The 16,229-nt window shown below is 33.6% G+C and overlaps 1 long non-coding RNA gene across 1 annotated transcript; it reads right to left on the reverse strand.

Moving 5' to 3' along the window:
* Positions 1–8,506: 8,506 nt before the first annotated feature.
* On the reverse strand, positions 8,507–11,751 carry LOC134527163 (uncharacterized). Its single transcript, XR_010074109.1, has 2 exons — positions 11,647–11,751; positions 8,507–10,992 (listed from the first exon to the last, which is right to left on the reverse strand). It is a non-coding gene; the product is annotated as an uncharacterized LOC134527163 (long non-coding RNA).
* Positions 11,752–16,229: the final 4,478 nt, after the last annotated feature.

The raw sequence follows: 16,229 nt of genomic DNA on the forward strand, positions 1-16,229 counted from the left end.
TTAAATTGATTATTAGGAATGTAAATAGCATGTTAAGAAATTCCCAGTGAAGAAGTATTCCTGCTTAATAAGTTTGAAAAAAAAATGCATAGGTTGCAATACCAATTTGTCCCTTTTAAGATGCTTTCAGTTTTGAAATTTATCATTGGCATCAGAAACTTTTTTTTCTGTTTGCATGGTAATTTAAAAATAAATAATGTAACAACTTAGTGTCTACATGTTTAAAAATCTCACATACATGTCATAATTGACCTGAAACAAGTTAAAAATAATTGTTTTTTCTTGTTCTCTTTTTTTTCAGCAAAAATCTCCAAGAACATCTGCATAGAGAGTCAGTTAAAAATTTCATGTATTGTATATATAATATATATATAGTTTTTTTTTATTAAAGTCTACTTCTCAGACTACGTTGTTATTTGTTATTGAAAATACCCCTTTGCATCTTTGCCTCTATTGTTAAGTATTCAAATGAAAAGAACCTGGTTTGACCTGGTGTGGCTTTCTGATTATGGTTATATATGGTTCTTAACTTACTTCAGGTGCATTCTTGGCTGGTTTCATAACATAGATCATAGAAGTTACAATCCAAAACCCTATTGTCTGTTTGAATAAGTTTCTCTATCTCTAATGACTTCATTGTTGATGAGTTAGGCCAAACTAGCTACCTTCTATTTTGTACAAAGTATAACTCGCCATGCATATTATTTTAAAATTTTGTACTGCATATTACAAAATTATTTATATTATTTGTTTACAATAAATTTGTGATCTCATTTGAATCTAGTTTGTGTGGAAGTACTGTTGTGTTAATATTATTTTGTGTATTTACTTTGAAAATTTGGATTTTTGAGACCCTATATACTATTGCCATATTGTATTTGTTGTTTTATCCTTAGGCTATTTTGTCAATTTGGTAGTATTAAAATACAAATATAAACCTAGCTTAACCCATGAACTTTAGGTAGATTAACATGCTTTCTATAGAAAAAATTAAGGAAACCACATTTTTTATGGACTGCCACTATTGTATCTTCAGCAAGTCACTGGCCACTCAATGTTAGGGAAGCTGGATCAATTTGAGCTCTTCAATTGGGGAAAGTGACATTGCAATGTTAAAGAGTATTTCTCATTGCACATTTGTTTCATTCCCATTTATATTCCACTACTGGGTCAATCCATATCAAGTATCCCAGCACAAGTTGCTTGACCATTTTAGAAAAAAATAATTTTTTGTGTGTGGCCTCACTAGCATATAATAAGTTCAAAACCACATTAATATAATTTTATCATGCTTGGTTTATTAATAGTTGCTAGATTTACCTGATCGGGTGCGGCAGTTCTGACGTTTGCAAGACTTTGGGGGAACTCCAATAAATTTTTATTGGCTGCTTCCGGAATTATGAATTATTTAGCACTGTACTGAGCATGCTCTGAAGTAACTTTACATTTAGTAAAATATATTTATTTAATTTTTTTATATACGAAAATGGAGTACATATATAGTCAAAATTTGGGTCAAAAATACGAGATTCAGTGGTGTGTAGTGAAAGGAAGATTTCAAGTCTCAGAGTTGAAATTCACACAGGGAATTCCTTTCTACCAGTAGTTTTTGTATACCAAAAATGAAACCTCAGAAATATTTCCTTTCTTTTCTATGAGCTCGTCAACTTCCCACTTTTTGCATTTTTTACAAATTGTGCACCTAAATATCTCTGGTGGGCAAACTGATAAAAATTTGGGATTATGCCAGAATGTAGCTCTATATGAGGGTAAACTCCTGTAAAAATTTGGACTTTGAGATTGCACTGTGAATGCAGAAAAAAAAATTTTAATGTGTGGAATTTTGCCTTTATACTCTAGGGTTATGTTACTTACCCACCCATTAAAAAAACATCAATGGTATCAACCAATTTCATATAAATAATTAAAATTCATATTATCATCACATTTAGAATATTACAATATGTATTATAATGCACTATTAATCTGTACTACAAGGAGCACTGCACATTAATTAGTATTTGTGTTATCTTTGGATAATTTGTCCTATTTATGGTGTTTACTTATAAGCATAGAAAAGAGAGGTTATAAGTATGGAGGATATCTGTTCAATAGGAAGTTTTACTTCAGAATAATGTCGCAAGAATGTTTATGGTAATGTGCCAATGAAAATGAAATTGATAAGTGAGTTCAGTGAGGAAGATAAAAATCTGTTGCAGTTGAGAGTGAATAAGGCTATTTTGACAGTTTGTAAATATCATGAGATCAAGTTTCTATGCAAGTATTATCATATTTTCGGTCGTGTTTGTTGTGACCCGATGCAAGTTCACAAGAAGGTAATATCAAAAGGACTCAGGGAAATTAAGTTGAAGCATACTTTTCAAGATGTAAGTTTGAGGTTATGTCTTGTGCCTGGAAAATCTCTTTGCCCAACATGCTACAGTAAGATATTTGTTACCAAAGAAAATGCAAATGATGAGGAAGAGGTTGATGAATTTGTTAACATCACAAAAAATGGCAGAGAAACTAGACTCTGCTTTTAATATTTTGGAACTTTCACCAAGTACTTCTAAGATCAGAAAACTCAGTTCTAACAAAAGAAATCTATCAATCAGTTCAAAAGCACAGAGAGTATCAGAAGAAGTAAAGAAGAAGTTGAGATTGTGTTTTGTAGAAAATGATTCAGTTATTCAAGATAAGGACAGTTGTGGAGTATCTTCATCAGAATATAATGAGTTAATCAATAAATTAAGAACTAAAACTCTTACAGCTAACAAAGAAGACACAGTAAGAATCATCAGTCTTCTCCCTAACTCTTGGTCTCGCGAGAAAATAATGAACGAATTTCAAGTTACAGAGAGTGTTGTGAAAACAACAAGGAAGCTAGTTAAAGAACAAGGAATTTTACCTCACCTAGGAAAAAAGAAAGGTGTTGGAATTATTGATGACATTGCAAAAGAAGTAGAGAGGTTTTATGAAGATGATGAGAATAGTCGTATATGTTCTGGAAAAAAAGACTTTGTAGCTGCGAAAATTAATGGAGAAAAAGTTCACAAACAAAAAAGACTCATTTTGAACAACCTAAATGAACTGTATCTACAGTTTAAGAATGAATATCCAGCATTCAAGATAGGTAGGTCTAAATTTTGTGAGCTGAGACCAAAGTGGTGCATTTTAGCAGGTTCGTCAGGTACACACACAGTATGTGTGTGTCTTTATCATCAGAATGCTAAACTAATGATTGATGGAGCCCGGCTGAATGTACACTACAAAGAATTGCTCAATATGATAGTGTGTGATTCCAACAACTACTCGTGTATGATGGGTGAATGCCAGCAATGCCCAGGAAAAGAAGTTTTCTTAGAGTGGTTTGCTGAGCTTGAAGAAAGTGATTCTTTACCTGACAATATTGTCTACAAACAGTGGGTTACTGTTGATAGAGCAGAAATGGTCACAATTTTGAAGCCAAGACATGAATTCATGGAAGATCTGGCAGGAAAGTTAGTTTCTTTGAAAAAACATCATTATATTAGCAAAACTCAATCTCAGTTCTTGAAAGAAAGGAAGATGAATTTGACTGAATACGAGTGCCTGGTCCTAGCTGATTTTGCTGAAAATTACACATTTGTAATTCAAGATGAAATACAATCTGCTCATTGGGCAAAAAAACAGGCCACTCTACATCCATTTGTCTATTACTACACGAACGGAGAAAATATTCAACACAAAAGTGTTTGCATTATCAGTGACAGTTTGGAACATAACACATTGGCAGTTCACACATTTCAAGTTCATCTTTTGAAACATATTACTGAAACTAATCCTGCAATCAAAAAAATTCTGTATTTTTCTGATGGGGCTTCCAGCCAATACAAGAACAGAAAGAATTTAATTAATGTCTGCAATCATAAAAAAGATTTTGACCTGCAATGTGAATGGAATTTTTTTGGTTCTTCACACGGTAAGAATGCATGTGATGGAGTTGGTGGCACTACAAAACGACAAGTTTCACGAGCAAGTCTTCAAAGAACAGCAAATAACCAGATACTTACTCCTCAAGAAATGTTTCAGTACTGCAGCACTCAAATAACTGGTATTTCTTACATATATGTGTCAAGCACAGAGATCTACAATCATGCCACAATGCTGGAACAAATATTTGAAAACTGCAAACGAGTTACTGGAATAAGAAGCTACCATAGGTTTGTGCCTGTAAATGAGAGCACTGTAAGGTGTTATGTTACTTCAAATGCAGAAAATTTAGAAGACTTTCAAGTCAGCAAAACAATTCCCTTGAATGTGGACATAAGTGATATAGTTGCATGTATCTACGATGGACAATGGTGGTTGGCTGAAGTTGATGGCATCAGCAATGAAAATATGGATATCCATGTAAAATTTTACCATCCATCAGGACCCAGTACATCATTCAAGAAACATGTTAATGATTCTACCTGGGTGCCATTTAACAGAATTCTGAGGAAACTTACACCACAGGAACTTACAACATCCACGGTACGTACACACAACATTTCTAACATTCTTTGTGATGAAATTTCTGTGTTGCTTAACAGTTTTGCTTGCTGATTTTTGGTTAAGTTTTAAACACTTAAGATTGTAAAGTACATGTATTGTAAATATGTAATATGATACATCGTGTATCTGTACGCATGCATGTTATAATAGTTTAATGTGCATAGTTGCCACATTTCAAACTTGTTTTTTATGCACTCACAGATAAATCTCAAAGTCCAAATTTTTACAGGAGTTTACCCTCATATAGAGCTTCATTCTGGCATAATCCCAAATTTTTATCAGTTTGCCCACCAGAGATATTTAGGTGTACAATTTGTAAAAAATGCAAAAAGTGGGAAGTTGACGAGCTCATAGAAACTAAAGGAAATATTTCTCAGGTTTCATTTTTGGTATACAAAGACTACTGGTAGAAAGGAATTCCCTGTGTGAATTTCAACTCTGAGACTTGAAGTCTTCCTTTCACTACACACCACTGAATCTCGTATTTTTGACCCAAATTTTGACTATATTTGTACCCCATTTTTGTATATAAAAAAATAAAATAAAAATATTTTACTAAACATAAAGTTACTTCAAAGCATGCTCAGTACAGTGCTATTTAATTAATAATTCCGGAAGCAGCCAATAAAAATTTATTGGAGTTCCCCCAAAGTCTTGCAAACGTCGAAACTGCCGCACCCGATCATGTAAATCTAGCAACCAATAATAAACTAAGCATGGTAAAATTATATTATTGTGGTTTTAAACTTATTATATGCTAGTGAGGCCACACACACAAAATTATTTTTTTCTAAAAAGGTCAAGCAACCTGAAAAATTAAAATTGGGACATTTGATATGGATTGACCCTACTACACCACCATCTCACTTCATTTAGGCTGGTCAGACAAGTTTTTCGTTTAGTGAGGACAGCCGATTCCAGTCCAGTCTCATTTATGTTCAGCTTGTGTGAAATGGAAAACAATATGTCGATTATAAAGCTATATGATCAATTTGTATTAAGACTGCATTGTTTCATATTTAGACCCTCTGTAAATTAGTATATGTGTGTTTAAGAAGAAAAAGACATTAATTATAGCATAAAATTGTTACATGTCTTTTGAGGGTTTTCAAGCACACATTTTTTCTTGCAAATGTCCAAATCACAAGCACCAGCCATATATACTTACTATATCATTAAATAAGGAGAAAAGTACATCACAATACGAGCACAGGTCAAGTCTCATGGCTGTTCATTATGTTAATACCGGTTTCCTGTGCAACATACAAGAAGGAATTTTCTATTATAATATGTTAGTGTATTGTATATAGGTACATATATTAGTGATGTAGATGCATGCCTGCCTGCCACTATATCACATTCAAATTCCCCATTAAAATAAAATGCAATGGACAGGAACCATGGACACCAGTGCTGGGCTTCCTGTGACATTCATGTAAGTTTCATTCACTTTGCAAGCTTACTGAAGACTTATTTAAATTTTACTTTCATGACCATAATTTGTTTTTAGAATAATAAAATAGTTTGTAAAATTAATGTTAGGCAAGTCTGGTACGCTGACCTGGGAAAACATCTGATGTCTAATTAGATTAATTAAATTATTTCTTTAACTTGGTTTTTATATATATATATATATATATATATATATATATATATATATATATATATATAAATTTAGCTCAGTAGGGTTGGAGAATATGGTTTCATTAATTTACCTGAATTGTTGGATTTTGTCAGCAGGCCTTTTTAATCTTACATTAGAAATTATAAGTAGATTTTTAATTGGTTTTTCAGCAATTGTACAAGCCAAATTATTAAGTAATATAATCAATTATCATTACATTAAAAACGACAAAAATTTACATTCTATGCCCTACCAGAGCACATCTTTAAAATAATTTCAAACAAAATAATATTACAATATCTATTTTTTTATATAATCAAAAAATGACACTAATGATTACTAAGGACAAGCAAAACTTGACGAAAACAAGAAGATACGAACAAGATCATATCAATCCAGCGATTAACACTTTCTAAGGGAGTGGTCAAGGGGCATTATGCACAAAGTGATCAAGAGGAAGTGTACGAGGGCATGCTGTGATGAATTGGAACACAGTAACTGCACTTCACTACAACTAGCTGACGAATGCAGCTGTAACATTATGGTATCTGTTAAAGTGCAATACTCTTTTAAATTATAAATATACCCTCAGTCATCCTAATTTCCAGAGGTATTTTAGGTCACATGATTAATTTAATACGTATTTCAGAGCATTTATGGAAATATTTCGGTTAAATGTTTCAGAAATATTGATGGGACATTAGTGGAAACATTTCAGAAACATTACCATTTGATGTTGCAGGGAGGTTTCATTGAAATATTTCACAGGGCGGACATTTTGACGTTTCTGAAATATATCCGAGATGTTTCAGGTAGGTTGCGAAATGTTTCAAACATGTTACAATGTTTCAAAAGTTATATTTCTGAAACATATCTGTAACATTTTGTGCTGTATGGATCTAAAACCAACTGTGTAGCTCTTAGAAACATATGTAATATGGAGTAGATGAAAGAATTGGACTGAGGATACCTTCTTTCTCTTCACCCACAAGATGAAACAATTTATATTTAAACACAATGTGGGTAAATGTTCCGAATAGCGTATCCAAGCCTATCCCTTGATCCTAATGGCATGATCCTGAATATATTGATCCTGTGGTACATGATGCTTGCTATTTTAATTTAGTACATAAAAATATCCTGGATACAAAAAAAAATTGTGATGTAACAATGAATTCTGATGGTATTATTACATCAAATAAAAATCTTAAAGTAATTTTTTTTTACTTCCTAAAATTATTTTTATTGTAATATTTTTGTTATGTCCAGGATCTTTGATGTACTAAATTAAGACAGCAAGCATCATGTACCACAGGATCAATCATACAGGATCAAGGCTTAAACTTGAGTACGTGATATGGAACAATTACCCACAATGTGTATAACAAGAAGATACCAAAATTTAATTATAACTGAACAAAAAAATAAGATGCAGTAAAGGAATGCTAAGGGTAATGGAAAGTCCTAAATTGGTAATTTAATTTTCTGGTTTATAAAATAGCCTATTTGCAGCATAATATAGATTTTCATGTACACAGGTGAGATTGGCACAATTTTAATTGTTTCGCTATCAACATTTTGCAGAAAACTTTATTTTATTAATTTAATTGGAGGTCTATGTGCATTTTAGCAATGCAGTCAGCATAAGAGAGCAACTGCAATAATTAAAGTTATCATTTTTTGTCTCTGAATATATTATTTTCACTCATTGCAGTAATGTTTGGTTACATAAAAGTTTCAGAAGATATTTAGAAAGTTTTAAATAAATAAGAATGGATGCGATAGTGTACACTGTACAGAAGTTTTATTATTATTTTTTTTTAAATTTCCACCCACTGGTATTTTCAACTTCTTGCAGCACTGGTTAATCCTAAAAAAATTGTTTCAGATCAAAGTTTTATACAAGTTTTAGAAGAATTGCAATAATTGTTATAGATTTTATAGTTAACTTAATAGAGTAATTAAGAATATTTGTTTGTCCATTAACCCCTCATTATTTTACCCACAGCACCCTTGGTGGTTATCAGGTGGTTAAAAATTTTTTAAAATTGACAACAAATATGAACAGATTCTATGGTGTGCCTACTAACATAGTTAGGAGTTTTTTTGTCCTCAAACCCTTGTTTTTTTCCACCCCTTAACAGTTATGGCTGGTCATATCCAAATATGTAGACAAAATTTTTGGTAATACTCCTATAAGTTATAATATGTTCAAACAGATGTGATATGTTTCATGTTATGGGAGTTGAAGTGATTTAAATGTTTTTCAAAAAATCTTCCCCATTTATACCCCTTTGGTGGGCTTATATCCATTAACAAACTCAACTGAGAATTTCCATAATCATATTTTATGTATTAAGTGATTTATTTCTACAAAATTATGGCAGTTAACATGACAATAAAAATGTGGTACATACACATGGTAACGACTGCAACAGGTAGTCTTTCTTCGAAACATACCTAACAGTACAATTTATTCTAGTCATGAGTTTGCTTTTTCCAGCTAATTTATAATACCTGAACAATTTTAACTTACAAGAAATGTAACACATATTTTGTACTTACAGTTAAATCGATCAATACTACTTTTCACACTTTATTCTACAAATGATATTTAATCCCTACAGTCAAATAAATTAACCAAAAACAATTCATTTGAAACCAAATAACAAAATACTACTAGTTTATAAGATGGTAAGAATTCATTTAAAATCATTTGTTATTTTTTAGTATGCAGACTTTTTTGGGAGCTGCATGTATATAAAAGCTTGTAACCTTTTAACTTTATTTTAGATATTTCAATTTTCTCATGTTACTTTAATACATGTATGTGTCCACTATCTTACGTAAAAAACTTTTACATACATAAAAAACTTTTGTATAATTGTGCACTGTGAATACAGGTAATCCTGAATGTTCTTATGAAGTGACATCCAATTTTAAATATCATTTAATTTAACACAATAAATCAAATGAGTGGTTGTAACTTATAATGAACACAAAAGTAAGAAAAAAAAGGCCACAAGGCAGAAATGGTAGTTAAAAAAAAGGTAGAGGGCTCAGTGGAATTTCATTACATTTAGAAATCTGAATACTTTTGTAGTTTATAATGTAAAAAAAAACCTTTATACTGAATAGTTATAGAACATAAAACATCAAGTAAAAATAAGTTTTTAAGTGTGGATGTAGAACTTATTGAAGGTTCAATTGCATACTATACTACAACTTACTTTCTAACTAGCTGTATATACATCACATGATCATAGGTTATAAATATGTTGAAGATCAACATTTTAAATTTGCCTCTACAATTTATGGTCAGCCTTGCTATGTTTAAACTCAAATTACAATTCTTTGAAGAGAGTGGCCCAATCCCATGTATTGTGCGGCGTAGTGACTATTCCGGATTCCCTAAGTAGAAGAACGGATTTTCATCGAACGGAATAGTGACTATTCCGTCTACGAAATAAATTCTGAAAGGTGGCCCGGATTTGTACCGACACGGAATAGTATATATTCCGCACAATCGTAGGAATGACGGAATTGTGTCGAAACGGCGTAGTGACTATTCTGTTTGTTATTAGCATCTACAAATTAGTGATGGGTCGTTCGTTAACGATTCGTTCAAAAAGAACGAATCTTTGAGAGAACGAAATCTTGCGATTCGTTCGCGATGTAAAGAACCGGCTCTTTGAGAGCCGGTATTTTGAAAGATTCGGTAGAACGAAAATGCGGAGAGAACGAGAGAACCGGCTCTTTGAGAGCCGGTACCTTGAAAGATTCGGAAGAACGAAAACGCGGAGAGAACGAGAGAACGAGATGAGAGAACCGGCCACGCGCCCGGTCTGATTCGTTCGTGAAATGATTCATGACGTCAGGAGTCTGAAGAATTAGTAATCACAGCGTGAGCATGTTCATAAGAGCAAACGATAACTGATCAAATAAAATAGGGTAACATGAAAAGTATCTATACCTGAAAATGTCAACTGTTAAGTAGTGGTTTAAAATTGCGTTTTCACATTCACATACACAAATTTGGGGGGAAAAAAAACATGAATTAAAAATAACAGGGAAAGTAACTACAAATGTTCACACTTACCATTTAGGTGTTAATTAATGTACCTACTTCATTTTTCTCTCTTCATACTGAATCGCAGTAGTAGTATTCAATTTTTGTCTTTTTTTCTCTAAATGTGTTGGTCTACATGTAAACACTTTACTCTCTCTAGAGTGTAAATAGCCTGTATATTAATATTTGTAACTTAAAAAGTAATACAATATAAATAATCTTGTTTCATATACGCAACTGTGATTCACTGGCTACGAAAAGCAATGTTCAAGTACTAGCTATAATAGTGCGATTACAAATTAAAGTTAAGAAAGATCACTTTCGTACCTAACATTCTTAGATTTAATGCTCCCGTATTATATAGAATCACTGCATGAAGCATTTGCAGTCAATAATTTTATAACAGTCATTATACAACTAGACGTTTGAAATTTCATTTACCCATGCAGAGTAGATAAAGATAACCACCCACGCGATCCAGCCTCCTCTCGTTATCGGGTCACGCGATAACGAGGGGAGGCTGGAAGCAAACACGTAGCCAATACTCTAAAGGATGAACGAGTTACGACACCTGATAAAAGAGCCAGATCCTATTCACAGAAAAGAACGAAATGACCGAGATGAACGAATCGTTCTGAACGAATCTTTCACGGAACTGATCCGAAAGTACCGGTTCGGTCAAAAGAACCGTTCTGCCCATCACTACTACAAATAGCACACGGAAAAGTGTCGAAATATTTTAGGTGAAATTCCAGTGACTAACCTGTACTAGAGCTGTAGCAAACCGTATGTATTCGTTACTGAGTAACGGGTGCGGCATCTAGTAACGAGTAACGAAAAGTTACACACGGCTGGAACGCTGGATTTCGTTACTCGCATCTTTCGTATGTTTCACGCATGCGCGCGCGTATTCGTTACAAAGAACGATGTTTGTTTATTAATAAAAGTATAATTTGGAAATTCGACGTCCAAGTTTTTTACTGTTTATTAAAGGTATTGTGTGTGTAGACAAAGTTTTAGATTCAAACAGAAACAACGTAAGAAAGTATTTTTTACAAATTATAAATATGTATGTTTTTGTTTTTTATAATCGCGTATTTTCACGTTTTATGTTCTTATCTTAAAAGATATATTATAATAAAGCCGCTCTAATGAGAGTTAATTGTTTCTTGGTTAACAAAAGCTGTTAATTATCAAATATTTTTAATTGTTTATATTCGATTTATTTTTATTTACGCGACGTCATACTGTACGCGTACGAAATACGACTCGATTCGATGCCGTTATATAACATAGCATGTGCCATGTCATGCGGTATCAGAAGTAACGAGTAACGATACGAAAGTAACGAGTACTAATTGTTATAGTAACGAATACATACGGGTACACATTTTTTCGTTACTTTTACACCTCTAACCTGTACGCCAGAACCATACCGATCCGGAATTCTGTCGAATCTGATATTTTAAAACTAGTTCATATAAAATGACGGTAGATTGCAGGCTTATCCTGTTTGAGCAATGCTGCCACCTGGCAATGAAGCTAAAAGCTATGAGTTTGACTTGAAGTTGAAATACTATCCACGGAGTTTCGCAAGGGTCGCATAGATCATCAAAATCAACGTTTTCATAATAGGATTATACATGCCATTAACAGAATCTTAGTACATATCAGGTTTATTTCCACGTAATTTAAATACAAAAAAAAGTAAATACCTATAGATGAAATAATAATTGGTTCATAAATAATAAATTGACAGTTAATGTTAAAAAAACCTGCTATACATGATAATATTAAAATATAATTATACATCAGCAAATCTGGATATAAATTTGAACTATTATTAAATCCAAAAAGTACGCTTACAGCAAAGAAATTGGGCTTAAATATTGACTGTACTTTATTTAAATCATGGTTCTGTACATGTTGTATACAAAAATCTAAAATAGGTAGTCCCTGTACCCGTACTTATATTTTAAAACATATAAGTATATTTTTTTTTAGTTAAATTCATATTTTTTTAATTTTGAAATGCACTTTCATTGGTTGCCATTTGTAACGTTTCCGTGCATTGTGGAAGCAGCAGATGCGACAATGAAATGTCAGGGAGATCCTTCTCCGTTTACGTTTTCGATGTCTCCGTTTCCGTGCCATTGTAGAACGGGCCTGAGAGTGCATTTCAAGATTAATAAATAATAATTTTAAAAAATATTATTTTTTAAAATCTAATTACGGGCAGAATTTGCAAACATATAAAATTAACGACAAATTAATAAAGAACACTAAAAATGTTAGTTTTTCAAACAAATGTTAACGTATTTAGAACATAAACAAACATGACTACCACCAAATCCAAATACTCGGCGTCTATTGGTCGCACGGAGCAACGTAAACGGAAGAGCTCAGCATTGCCGAGCTAATCCGTGCGGGTCCGTCTCCATCTGCGTGCCATTGTGGAAACTCTGTTCCGTGAGATCCGTCTCCGTTTACGTGATCCATCTCCGTTTCCGTGCCATTGTAGAACGGGCCTTAAAAAGAACCGTATCATTATGTTTTTTACAACTGACTTTCTGAATTATGAACATGGCTTTTTTAGCCTTATTTTGGATGTCAGGTGCCACAGGAATGAAATTTATTAGGAAATTAGAATTGCAATCGTTAGAGTTAATACATTTTTCGCAGTTGGAGCTTTGTTTGCATTAACATTATTTCTTAAATCACGCCTTATTTGAGCCGTGAGCCGGCTGGTGTAAGCAATTTAGCCTTGCGTACATCTTGGATACAACTGTTTCTTAAAACATGCTAGGATTCAAAAACTGTATTTGACACTTCATCGTCGCGTTTAATAGCTCCCTTATATTTTCTGAAAGCAAGTATCCCCTCGAGCCATCAATAACAAGATGCCGGTGTCATCTGTGCAGACGGAGGACGCACCACACGCCGGGTTTATAAGAATAACTAGACCACTTTGTTAAGCAAATCAGTTTGAAAAAAATTTGATATTTCTGTAGCTAGAAACTTAGGTGCGCGAATGGAAAAGCATGGTAAATAAATTGTAGCGTGATAGACCCGGTGCAGGGAGATACCCATGGCACACAACTTTGTTAGAATTAGAGGTGATGATTAGGTCAAGCCACTAACTACCCAGATAGTAAAATAGACTTGAATCGAGCTTGAATCAAGCTTGCCATGAGTCATGACAAGCCTACAAGCTTGAATCAAGCTTGCCATGGCAAGTGTGTTAGCTTGATTCAAGCTAACTAGTTTACACTTGACAAGCTTGCAGCAGCAAACCTGCCATGATAAGCTTGCAGCAAGCTTGCCATAATGTGATTGAATCAAGCTTGCAGCAGGCTTGCCGCGACAAGCTTGCAGCTGGTTGCCATGACAAGCTTGCAGCAGGCTTGCCTTGACAAAATTGCAGCTGGCTTATCGTGACAAGCTTGCAGCAAGCTTGCCGCGACAAGCTTGTAGCTGGTTTGCCATTACATTTTTGGTGCTGGTTTGCCATGACAAGCTTGCAGCTGGTTTGCCGTGACAAGCTTGCATTAGGTTTGCCATGACAAGCTTGCAGCTGGCTTGCCGCGACAAGCTTGCAGCAGGCTTGCCGCGACAAGCTTGCAGCTGGTTTGCCATGACATGTTTGCTGATGGTTTGCCATGAAAAGCTTGCAGCTGGTTTGCCTTGACAAGCTCGCAGCTGGTTTGCCATGACCAGCTTGCAGCAAACTTACCATGCCAAGCTGTCAGTGGCTTGCCACTAGATGTCATGAGATGCTTGCTATGCAGCAAGCTAGTAGTGAAGTGCTTGCAACAAGCTTATAACAAGTGTCCTTTCATATGCTTGTAGTAAGTCTGATTGAAATTATTATACTATCAATGTGGTTTTGCTGCAAATTTGCAGAACATTTCAAGACTGCAATTAGTTGTCTGAAGAGTAAAATAAATTTTGTACAATCAGTGCAACACTGCTGCTGATACAGGCGGAAGAACACGTAATGCTTATATTGTTCTGTCAATAAACATTATTGTACATCATTCTACAAAAAGCCAGCTACAAGTAGGTAGAGTTGACTATGCTTAATAAAATAACATACCGAAAGTTTACCGCTGTATACCTTGTGCGTATCACCGAAAATTTGCATTTAAGTCCTTGGTGACAGCGACTTACATCAGTCCATTAAAATGCTACCCATTTGTACAGTTTTTAATTTAGACTGTCCATAAAATTACCAAAATAATCTTGAGACTCCAATGCAGCAATTAATGTTGTAAAAAGTATAAATTATTAATATTAAAGATATGATACTAAGCGATTAATTCATGACTTTTTTTTATCTTTGCCACCCAGATAAAAATACGATATACACCAATTTGAAGAGCCCAATGCGAAAAATGTCCAAATAAATGTTTATGGTTATACCTTTAGCTTTAAGACAGTATATTTATAAAGAGTCTAACGTAATTAGTTAGCTTATTAAAGCGGCCCGAGCGTTGCAGTGTACTGCGGCCGTACTGATCTCTCACGGCCACCGCCGCGCCGGCGCGGCATTGCGACACACTGCGTACTGCGACACTCATTCAACTTGGTCTTTCTTAGGGATTACTTTAAACATAGCTAATTCATATGATAGGGTGTATTTATGTTACATGTATTGAGATTATGCATTTTTTTCTTATATGAATTTTTTTGATACAATAAAATTAACAATAAACTATTTCTGCTTGGAACTTCTAAATGAAAAACTCTAGAGGACCTCTGGTTTTATATATGCATGGATTTATTCTGTTACAACAATTTTATTATTAAAAATTATTTTTGTAGCAACTATTTTTTTATTTTTTTATTTCTGATATATCGTTTTATTTTCGATCAGAACAATGCAAAATTTTAATGTAGTCTGTATTCGAAAATATTAAAAATTATATATTTACTTCTTTAAAATCAGTTTGCTACATAAAAATTTAATAAAACGATACATCGTAAATGTACTCTGAGTTTTTTTTTTCATTTTTATAACATAATTCCTATAATAATAGGTATTACTTTCTTTTTTTTTCAGAAAATAAATAAAACACGAGTTGTGTTTTAAAATGTATAGGTAGCATTACATATTTAGTTTTTTTTTATAAGTTAATGTATTTGAGTGCTGCGCCTAGCTGACATCGTTGGATTGCTAGTGGCAAAGAGCGGTGGTGGATGTTTTTGCAAGAGCTTGACCATATTTTATGACCCTAGCTGTGAGAGGGTGTTCGTCCCAGAAATCCTAACGGTTAAGGAAACTAGTCATTCTCTGTCACGTACGGGTGTGCTACTCGCGCAATATAGTCAAATATCGTCAAATATCACAACTTTCCGGGACGCTCGGTCATTTCTCGGTTAGCTCTGGTTTCACCACAGTAAACGGAACAAAATCTTGTCTGTAGTGATTTCATATTCCTATTACCGTAGCAGTATGGCGTTTGAAGAAAAACCAAGTTTGCTGTATACTGAGAGCCTAATTAAAAAAAAATGTTTTTATGGAGTTATTAAATTATTTACAAAACACAATTTTGTGGATAGTTTGGGAAATTATCATTTAGGACTTAAATGCTCGTTATTGGTGTGATCACAGGGGTTACATCGGTAAACTTTTTACATGTTACTAAGAAACGGTCATTCTACAACTGTACATAGTTTCTTCTTTGGGATAATTTTCCATGTATTAAAAACCTTTGTTTCTTAACAGCGAAATTCGTCCCGACCCGAGCCAACTTCGGCAACCTCGCAGTAGTACACACTACGCGGCTCGGATCGCTTCGGCGGTCAGACAAATTGTACCAGACTCTCAACAAATAAACTAATGTAAAGCTTAAGAACATTGCGACTACTTTTATTTAATGTTTTCACATCGGGCTTTTCATACGTATTTCCATTTGTGCCAATTTTTTTTTTGCATAACACCTCTCTCGTAATATTATTGAATTCATAGCATATTTAGTCAAACGTAGTGAAAGGTTT

The sequence above is a fragment of the Bacillus rossius genome, chromosome 1, assembly GCF_032445375.1.
Source record: "Bacillus rossius redtenbacheri isolate Brsri chromosome 1, Brsri_v3, whole genome shotgun sequence".
Taxonomy (NCBI): Eukaryota; Metazoa; Arthropoda; class Insecta; order Phasmatodea; family Bacillidae; genus Bacillus; species Bacillus rossius.